At 37.9% G+C, this 10,157-nt stretch overlaps 2 long non-coding RNA genes across 4 annotated transcripts in view; one reads left to right on the forward strand and one right to left on the reverse strand.

Moving 5' to 3' along the window:
• Nucleotides 1-2,339, forward strand: part of LOC118478641 — a 9,198-nt gene extending 6,859 nt beyond the window's left edge. The window contains exon 2 of the long non-coding RNA XR_004859197.1: nt 334-2,339. This is a non-coding gene — a long non-coding RNA (uncharacterized LOC118478641). The remainder of the gene's footprint in view (nt 1-333) is intronic.
• LOC101859974 overlaps nt 37-10,157 on the reverse strand; it is a 23,269-nt gene continuing 13,148 nt past the window's right edge. The window contains exons 2-3 of one of the 3 annotated variants that reach the window (XR_001185311.2): nt 2,474-2,687; nt 37-516 (exon numbers count right to left, since the gene is read on the reverse strand). This is a non-coding gene — a long non-coding RNA (uncharacterized LOC101859974). Of the gene's footprint in view, nt 517-2,473; nt 2,808-10,157 lie in introns of those variants that run through there. The other 2 variants (XR_001185310.2, XR_004859196.1) reach the window with 2 other exon arrangements.

Consider the following 10,157-nt stretch of genomic DNA (forward strand, 5'->3'; position numbering starts at 1 on the left):
TTCAAAGAAACCAACAGATTAAACAAATGAAATCCCCATATTCCCCATATATCCATTGTAATTTGATTTGCATAATTTGTTTTAATTTGTAAGGGGAAAAGGTCAAACTGATTAACCTTTTGTTACCAATGAAATCCCCATATTCCCCATATATCCATTGTAATCTGATTTGCATAATTTGTTTTAATTTGTATGCGGAAAAGGTCAAACTGACTAACCTTTTGTTACATCTCCAGTACACATTGAGTCACCCCTCTGAGGGTCGGGCTACGCCTATAACTGTTAAACAGTTCAATGTGACAGAAGCTCTTTTCTCTCTCCTTTTTTCCACAGAAGCAGTCAGTGTCGAGACCCCAGTTGAAAAGCCAGGAGTCGATCAGTGCACAAGTCTCATAAAACAAAGCCTCAGGACGGGTGACACCTGCCAGACTCCCCTGTGGCCCAGACGGTGATCACCCAGGTCCTTGGGGGTCTCTAGTTCCAGTCTGAGAGCGGGGGTGGGTGGGGGGACACGCGCTGTGAGAAACAACACATGTGATTAGGTAGCAGGGAGGAACTTTCTCAACACACACGCACACTGGATAGACACACACAAATTGGAAATATACAATCGAACCTACTCTAACGACCACTTGCATAAGACAATCACTTGTACAGTAACTTCCCATTACACCCTCTTGAATTAAAAAAGTAAATTTTACATTATATTTATGACACTGAAAGATATCCACCCATCTAGGACGACCAGTTTTCTCCTTGACGATAGGTGGCCGTCTAAAACGATACCGACTGTACTCACACAAACACTGGGTGTACTCACACAAACACTGGGTGTACTCACACAAACACTGGGCGTACTCACACAAACACTGGGCGTACTCACAGTAACTTACACAAACACTGGGTGTACTCACACAAACTGAAACACTGGGTGTACTCACACAAACACTGGGTACACCTACACACTACTACATGAAACAAGAGTTTGATGTGAGAAAGGAGAAGATAATGAAGGCTCATTAATTAAGGCTTGATAACGGTAATTTATTGCTGAGGGGAAAAAAGCAAGATAGACAAAGGGACAAAAATCCGACACAAAAAAAAAAGACCTTCACTATTACATTAGCTGTGTCCTCTAACCACCCGCAACGACAATGCGGAGGGCAAACAGGAAGCTGAGATTGTTTCAGAATGCTATCAGGTCTGCTGGGTAAATAACATGATTGTAAAGTGCATAGAGCTTACTGTTGAGAGGGAATTACTGTAATACTAAAGCTATTTATCATTGTTATACAAGAAGCAAACCTAAAACCAACCCATATAACTAAATCTTCACGGATAGGGTTATTGAAAAGACCCTGGAACAAGCAGGAAGTTAATTATGTGTATTGTTTTCGGTGGGTCCCAACACAATAGAAAAACGGAAAAGAAGTAGAAAAAGGAGTAAGCTATATCAGAACAGCAAGTAACTGCCTGCTCCCAAGCAGGGGACTTAGTTTTGGATAAAGATAAGCCATTTAGAGATGGGGGACTGGATCGATAACAACAACAGAGATGGGGGAAAATGCAGGATGGACATTGACATAGACAGCAGAGGGAAGGAAAAGAAATACAATTTATTACCGGTGGCAACCCTCCCCAACATCTGTCTGCAGAAGGGGGAAATTTCTCAAATGTTGAAAACGAAACAAAAATCTATAGGAACATGCAAGCATAGAGTAATGTTTCTTCTTTGAATTCCAGTTTTATTTGTTCCTCACACCAGTCTTATTATACCTGTATCCTTCCTCTGTCAAAGGCAGGGTAAAGCTATTGTAAGTAACTGATCTCAATAACAAGCATCAAAGCGGTTTTTTTGTTTTTCTCCTCAATTTTTAGTTTTAGTTTCAGTAAAGAAAAGCATATCTATCAACACAAAAAAACAGTACAAGGATAATTTTTTGCAGGGAAAATGCAATATGGAAACAAAAGACAGAAAGAAACCTTGGAGGACCTATCAGTTACACCCTCCAATCACCTGTAGTCTATATACAAGAACATAAGATGTCCTCAGTGATATCGCTTGACTGTGCATCTTAATGCAAGTGTCTGTGGTGAAATGTGAAAAGGCTCCTACCAGTGCACTAACAAGAGCTGTGTCCGAATCCCAAGAGTGAAAATCATTTTACTGAACATTTCCATCTGTCTGTTAATGCTGCATCCCAGATTGGCCTCCCCCCTCCCAAGAGATTAAAATTGTGTGAATGGGGTGTAAAACATTTACTTTTATTCCCTTGAACTGTTCGCAACTATACTATGACAAACGTCTGCTTGCTTGAACGCTTCACAAATAAATACAACCATGCTCAAATTTATATTTCAGATTGAAATGTTCAAGAGACATACCTGACTGTAGCTACTGCCGAGTTCCTGAAGGATATGGAGGTGGGGCACAGAGGAGACAGAGCGAGAGAGGAAGAAATATGGCCCCTACCTTTTCCCTGAGACCATAATTTGTGCCCGAGACGCCCAGGTTGTGGTCTTAGGAACGAGGAAGTGCGGCTGATAACGTCAATGTCTGAACTCTCAGGACTCAGCAGCGTGGACCAAGAATGCTCTCCTTTCACTCGTTTCTGACACTTGTGTGTTGCTTTACTGGACCAGGCTGAGTGTTCACAAACGATCTTCCTCATTACAGGTAGCAGGGTCTGTGCCTGTATGAGAAAATTTTAACTTTTAACATTAAAGAGACTCTCCAAAATATGAACCATAGGTGAGAACAATACACAAAGATACTTAAGTTTGTTAGGACCTGAAATTCACATAAAGACAATCTGAGAGACACGGTTTAGAGAATAATGAATACAATTTAAGACCTGTAGATAAAGAAAAGCAGGAAATTTAAAATAAACTCAATAGTATGAACAGATGAATGAATTAGGAAAATCAGATGTAAAGTCATAAAAACAACAATTTTACAACAAGTGAAAACTTGAAATTAGTATAGAAAATCAGTGGAACACTATAGAAAATGACAAATAGGATATAGGATCCAAGACTTGTCAGACTTAGAGGGATATTATTACTCCTACAAGTCTAGGAAACCAGATGCATAGGTCTGTTAGTACAGTAGAACCCACTCCAACAGCTACCTGTACATTATATAAGACAATCACCTGTACAAATGGCCACTTCCCATTTCCTCCCTTGCCCGTTTCTTTTTTTTTTACACATTATAATGTCATTGTGTAAAATATACACCTGTCTCAAAACAAACTGTTTTTCTAGTCTTAGACAATCAGTGGCCATCTCTTAGTAGTCTTAGACAATCAGTGGCCATCTCTTAGACAATTACAAGCAAAACTGGTCAATAACCGTTTTAGGATAGCTATTCTTGTTCCAGAGAACAGTATTGAATCACTTTGCAAAGAAGTAGAGCCATGAAAGAAACAGCTGCCATAATTTTGTTATTCAGAAATCTCCCCACTATTCTCAGAGTAATTTAGACGTACACAAATATACAGTGGGGTCTGCTTAAATCAAAATGTTTAATCCTAAAACAGCAGTTAACCGAAAGAAAACAGAACCCCTAATTTTTTATGTTTTTTTGTTGCTTGAGCAATCTCATATTAAACCGAAAACTTGGCTAAATTAAAGAAAATCCAGCAGTCCTGCAGATTTCAGTTCAAATGGACTCCACTATACACTGATCTTAAAAACATGTACAGAGTTCAAATGGGTGTTAGAAAATGCAACAAACAATATATAACAGTAAAATTTTAGTCAAAAGTTTTAAAATTTATCAATGTACATTACTCTTTGCTTCTATGAAATATAAATAATCAATCCTTTTAAACAGGATTTCCGTAAGAAATTCATTTAATACGCATACAGCACATCAAGCTTTTTATTGAGCAAGAATTTGCCCAATGTAATGCTACTAAGACCACCTTTCAAAAATATTTCAAAGAGCAAACCTTTTGTTTGTTTTGTTTTTGTAAAGTGTTTTACGGCGCGCGCAACTGCATGAGGTCATAAGAGCGCGCGGGACACACCTAATATTTTCAGTTGGTAGGAAATTTTGAATTTTGCGCGGGTGGCGGCCGAAGCCTACTCTGATCGATTTTAGACCACCAAGGGATCTTTAACGTGCGCAACTTGCACACAGGCCCTCCGAGATTTTTCACCCTTGTCCGAGAAGGCTAGGTGTAGATCTTTCATACCAGAAGATCAGGGGTGTGGCAGAAAGACAGCAGTAAGAAGGAGCCAAGGAGTAGCAGTAGAAAGGCTGCAGAAAGAGTCAGGAGCCCAGAGGAGGGGGCAAAGGAGGTGAGGGGGTGGGGGCAGAAAGTGGAAATGAAAGCAGACAACAGAACATTGCTAGAGAGCAGGAAAGGAGGTGAAAGGAGACAATTTAGAGAAGAAAATTTTTCGGTCACTACCCGGATTCAAACCCGGGATCTTTGAATGAGAGGCAAACACCTTAACCTCTAGGCCACGAGATCCCCAGCAAAACCTTGAAACAAAAAACAATAACCTTAGCTGAAAAGCAGATAGCCTGTTCATAAGATTGTCTGTATTGGTGTGGTACTGAGTTTTATGCAGTGATGAATATTAGTACATGTGTATAGTTTGCATTATAATTACCACTGTGTAACCCAAATTTCCCTTACCGGACCAATAAAAGTTATATCCTACTCATTTTTTTTATTGTACTTATTTATATTCACAAATAATAAAAGTGATACCAATCTTCTATTGTATTCATTTAATTACCGTAAGGTGTATATTTACTTATAACCCATAAGGTATGTTTGAAATCTGGAAAAAGAATTATGCAAGGCAGAGATTTTCTGATTTTCACAAAAAAAAAAATAATTTCGTAAAGCAACCACACAGCATTTATACTTACAAGTTCAAGAAAAGAACCACACTTTGAAAATTGCTGTATTACAACTGGTTGCCACGGTAACCAAGTGTAAATGTTCATAATCTTGAATTTTCTTTGTCAGTAATTTAAAAAAGCCTTGAGCTCCATTAGTTTTAGGCAGAAAAGATTCCCCTCTGTCTTTAACAGCACCACAACAAACAAATGCGGCTCTTTAAGACATAACAATTTTTGAATTTGTGAAAATATGAACAATAATAAACCCTAAATTAAAAATTGGACCATTTCAAATAAAAATAAGTACAGCCAACATGTAAGGGAAATTTTAAAACGGGCCACTTTGTTTTGTTTAGACACATAACAGCTAAAGTGTGTGAAAAGATTAACACTGTAGCTTCAAATCAAAGGAAGCCTTAGTCATTCAAAGTCAAAAACTCGAAATGAAAAAACTAAGATTAACATAGCCAAACTGGCTTGAAGTAGAAAGTGGGTCACCATGCTCTTTTACTGCAGTTTTCGGTCACTTGGGGAGTATTTATAGGTACATAATAACTTGCATTTTAAAGATAAATTGCAATAGCAACAGAATTTGCCATAAACTGGAAATGGTCACAGTACTCGATTTTCGACCTAATTCCCAGCCGAAGACAGCCTTAACGGATATAAAAATTAAAAATAAACAGTTGAACCGGCCATGACCACCGCCTGTGTAATGCGGCCACCTGAACAAACGACTTCTTTCCCCCCCCCACCCTTGCGTTTTAGAAATATAATTTCAATGTGTAAAACAGTCACCATTCCAACAAGGCCACCACATTTCATCATTTACACCCACTTGTTTGGAAGTCCGCAAAACAGCAAAGTTTATTTCTTATGTGTAAGAAAAAAACGTCTTTGAAAAAAAACAACATAATCAAAACTTCATAAACAGAGACAAAAAGAGAAAAGCCTAAGAAGAACTTTGTCTGCAGGAGCATTCAATAATAAGAACAATATGTTTCATTTTACTCCCTCTCCTTTTAAATCACGTGTTAAGTAATGCTATTCTCCAAACATCTCTTTGTGTATTAATGAGACGCACTGAATAATTTCTTCTGCTTCTGTGACTTGACACGACACAAATTTTCTCTGTAAAAATGTGGACCTTTCAATTCATATCAAGAAACCTTATCACAAAAAACTGTCAATGAGCAGCCATCTTCAAACCTGACCGTGACCCCATACGCCAGTCGACACACCAGTTCACACATCAGCTGTTACCCACTAGCTTGCCGTTTACTTCTCACTTTAGAAAAGCAGCTTAGAGTACAGCCACCCCCAAGTTCATCATTCATCGCTTGCTTCACACTATAGCTTGTTCACTTTCATCTGACCGCGTTAAAAAAAATTGTAACTCATTTACTAATTTAATCTATGCCCATGAAACTTTGCATGGCACTTCTGCAGGGTAGCGATCAAACAAAATTTTTTTTTTAAATCCTGATCCGCTAATAAATCAGTATTTTCTCTTTGGGCCTTTTATTAAAAACTTTTCTTTGGATGCATACAAAGGATTGCTGAAATAAATGACTTACAATAACCTTGCCTGCAAAACTGCAAAGTTCATGTACTCATTTAAAGAGGGCGACACCATCCTGCCCCCTCATTTCAGAGTAAGTTTGTAGATTTCATTTTTCTACTGTCTAGACGTATCTGATCTAGGTGCTCCACGTGAGTCTAAAAAATTACTAACCCCTCTTTAGAATCGTATTTCTTAGGCGTACATTAGAGTGTGATGATGAAAATGTGTCAACTTTCTTATTTTTTAAAGTATATACTGTAAATCCCCTATTATCTTTTTGACTCGCTTTAGCCCTACATTAAAAAAAAAAAACATGTCGGAACCTTAGTTTACATTGACCTTTATAAATCGGCTCTTAGATACTGTTGGTCATCCAACTTTTAGACCCCTATGCAAAGATCTGAGAAGATTAAACACAACAATTTCATTTGATATTATTTTAACCCCCGGCAGACAAAAGTGAACCAGCTGTAGCTACAACTATTTACTTGTAATGTGAATGCACCTAAAGTGCTGAAGAACAGAGGTGTTACTAGAGACTAGAGAGTAATTTGCAAAGGAAAGAGAAAGGAAAGAATAAGGAAGATAAATGTTTGATACAAAATAAAAAGTAAACTACACCAGAATACCCACTAACCACCCATGAGAAAGACGGAGAGAAACAAGGGGGAAGGAAAAGAAGTAAACCCTACCAGTGGCGCCCTCCAACCACCGTGAGTTACAAGATGCAAATGGACACAAAAACAGACAATCATCTAGTGCAGGAAAAAATTTATTTTTTTTATAGTAGAGGGTTTTACGGCACTCGCAACTGCATAAGGTCATATGAGTGCCAAGGAGTGGGTGTCAACAGAGAAGTCTTTACAGGGAATCAGACTTAGACTGCTCACCTCTCTAGCTTCAACAGCACAAGGTCTGCTTCAACTATCAAGGCACCCCAAAATAGCAGGTCACAAGAGAGTGACAAACATACAAAAGAAGTAGAGGAAAATGACAATAGTAAGGATCAGGAAAGAAAAAGGAGCAGTTCCCTGTTGTAGATCAGGCACAGTTATGAGCATGACATGAACCAGCCCATTTACAATTCTACTATGCTTGAACGAGAAAAGTCCCCCCTTTGGGAATGGCCTAAAGACACTACAGTCAGTTGCACTGCCCCGGGGGGAATGCAGGAAAAAAGTAAGAGATAAAAACAACAGTAAGGACCAACCAGTGGCACCCTCCAACCACAAACTGTGAAAGTAAGACCAACAGACAAACACAGCAGGTATAGGGTAGAGAAATAGGCCCTACTAGAGGCACTGTTCGACCACTTGCACTACGTACAAAAAAAAAAGAAGAATTTTCATACAATGGGAGGGTGCAGGAGCAGGCACGACAGCAGAAAATGCCAACACCTTTAACTTCAGGAAAACCAAGACAACACAAACTTCACAAGACCAAAGAATTTCTTCGATTTGAGCAAATTTCATGCACAGGGAAGTTGCAATGCATAGGATAGAGTGGGGAAAAATAAAAGACAATCCCTTCATGGGAGGAAGAATTTCATGTTAAAAGACTAGGTATTAAACAAAGTCTACTGTAATTTATTTTTCTTAATCAGCCATTCCCATTTACAAGCATACAAGAAAGGCCCCTTGAAACAGAACTTGGCAGGTACAAGTAATACCATGCTGTAACTTATGACTGGATTTCAAGAATAGAGAGGCAAATAAGCAGGGTGGAAGGAGGGAGGTGTGAACAACCAAATGATACGATCAACGCATTACCCTCCGCCGATATACAATTAGTTACATGCTGCAGCGCAGGTGGTTAGGGTTGGCTAGTAAGCTGTTTTGGTTTGGTTTAGGTGTCCTTTCTCTTCAAAGATCAAACTGAATAACCTTCTGCACCATGTTTCTAATTTGTTTTGCATGCTACTAATCATAGGTATGGGGCACTGAGAAAACCCGTCATTTTGATATATTGTTAAAAATTGAAACTTTTCTTTCTGTCACAAACATGCATGTACAAAATATGGAAAGTTTCCAGTTCTTCTTTTCATAAAATTCGGCTAAAATAAATTCTTTGACAAATTATTTTCATGACATGCAGCAGAAATGTCTGGTTAAAATTTGAAACTGTTCGCTCCTGCACACTAATTTACAAGTGATCCTCATAACAGTATAGGGCCTACTAAACGAAAAAGAATTCTCTTGCTTTTGAAGAAAAAGTCAGTGAGCATGAATATTGAAGCAGCTTAAAAAAGAACAGGGGACTGTGATTTTTTCCTGGTTGGAAAGTTTTGCAAGCAACAGATTATCTTATAATATGCAGAAACCTATTCCCATTTGTACACCCCCAATTCTGTCATTCAATTTCTGAGCGTCAATAACTTTCCTATAACTTCACTTCTATTTCACCTATTTAATTTGTCCTACATAAACACCAAACTGAGTAGAAATGAACACCCCATGAATAAACGTATAGTTTGATAAATAGATAAAAATGAATTGGCCAAAGGTTAAAGGAATTTCTAGACAGTCAATAAATGTAGGCCTACTCAGCAAAAGTGCAAAATTAGATTTAGAGCATTCTGAAAAAAAGTTGTAGCACTTAAAATCAAAGGATAGGCTACAGGGATACAAAAGATTCACTGAGGAGGCAACTGCTTTTACAATTAATTACTTTCAACCACTTCATCATCATCATTGCCTTTCTCACCCTGCACCAAGATATAGGCTATGAACACTTTCCACCTTTCTCTATCCTGGGCTAGCCTCTTGCTGTTATTCCATGTCTTCCCACTTTTCTGTGTATCAATTTCTGCGATTCTTTTCCAGGTTCCACACCATCTTCCCCTTGATCTTTTACCCTTTCAACCACTTGGTCACATAAAAAGTGAACAAATTCATTATATTCCTTTTTCCTAGTTCTACAATATTCACACCCACTAGTCTCCCCCCCCCCCCCCCCCCCGACACGAATACCCAATGTGAATGTGTTCCTACACGTGAGTGTATAAAATAATATGTTTGCGCATACACGTCCTCAAGACATGATACTAAAGTAATAAGTTTATCTTAAATGCCACGTTGTGGGCTTGCCATTCAGTCTTGTATATGACTTGATTTTATACTATCTTAAAAGTTTTACTTATTTTTTTTCTTTCATAAATCGAAACGCATAGAAAAGTTCTACCGGTGGGATGGGGGGTTTATGGTATATCTCTTAAATTAGTTCTCCAGTCCTCAGGCTGAACTTTTTAAAAATGTTCTTTCATAAATAAAACTCTTAACCAAATAAAATCCAACAAAAGGAAACTGAATTTCAGACCATTCGAAAAATAACGTTTTAAACAGTGTACTGTATTTACAATATTTTCCCCTGTTCTAAGCACTCAGAGCATTTATCAAGACAGTACCATAAATTGGAAAAAGTTTTAAAAGAAAGAATGAGAAGTAAAGAAATGAAGACTTATGTGACATAAGGTATGGGCCTATAATCCATAATTTAAGAACTTCTCTGTTCAAGAAAAGATTGAATGGCTAGATTGTTGAGCAGATGTAGTGTGTGACATCAAAGAAAAACTCATGTCAGCAAAAAGAGAAGCTATAGTCATTGCTCTAATTTTGAGACATGTTCATTAATAACAGCAGTCAAAAACTAGTTGTCAAGCAATATCCTGAGCCCCATATTATATAACCAAGAGATCACAAACTTTTTTTCTTCTTTTCTTTCTTTTTTTTC

Source organism: Aplysia californica, unplaced genomic scaffold, assembly GCF_000002075.1.
Source record: "Aplysia californica isolate F4 #8 unplaced genomic scaffold, AplCal3.0 scaffold00774, whole genome shotgun sequence".
Lineage (NCBI taxonomy): Eukaryota > Metazoa > Mollusca > Gastropoda > Aplysiida > Aplysiidae > Aplysia > Aplysia californica.